The sequence below is a fragment of the Mandrillus leucophaeus genome, unplaced genomic scaffold, assembly GCF_000951045.1.
Source record: "Mandrillus leucophaeus isolate KB7577 unplaced genomic scaffold, Mleu.le_1.0 Scaffold358, whole genome shotgun sequence".
Lineage (NCBI taxonomy): Eukaryota > Metazoa > Chordata > Mammalia > Primates > Cercopithecidae > Mandrillus > Mandrillus leucophaeus.
This window is the reverse complement of record NW_012103787.1, coordinates 407,199-407,664: the sequence shown is the minus strand read 5'-3', so window position 1 is coordinate 407,664 and position 466 is coordinate 407,199.

Genomic DNA, 466 nt, shown 5'->3' with positions numbered 1-466 from the left:
CCCAATGGCCATTCTCATAAATTTGATTTAATGGTTCTCTTATTTTCTTGCAAGTTAATGTTGTAAATATGGCCAACATTTCTGAAGCAGTTGCAACAACTTCTATTTTGTATGTATCTATAAACATGAATAATCTATTTTGAATATTATAATCAGATTGTCACTTATTTCAGAATTTTTCAAAAAATTTTTATTAAATATTTACTGAAAGATTATTACATTTAAGAAGCAAATTATCTCTGTGAATAAATGCTGGATAATAGCTTGACAGAATTTCTTTTCTTCTAATAACGCAAAACAATTTTTTTTTTAGTGGAGAGTAGGGCAGAGAAAACACTGGAATTCAACAGAGAAGTGACAGAAAACACCTAAGACAAAGAAGCGAGACGTAAATGCGACTGTTTAGCCAGGAGGGACTGACTGGGAGCCTGCTCTCCAACGCAGAGGAATGGTAAAATAATAATAA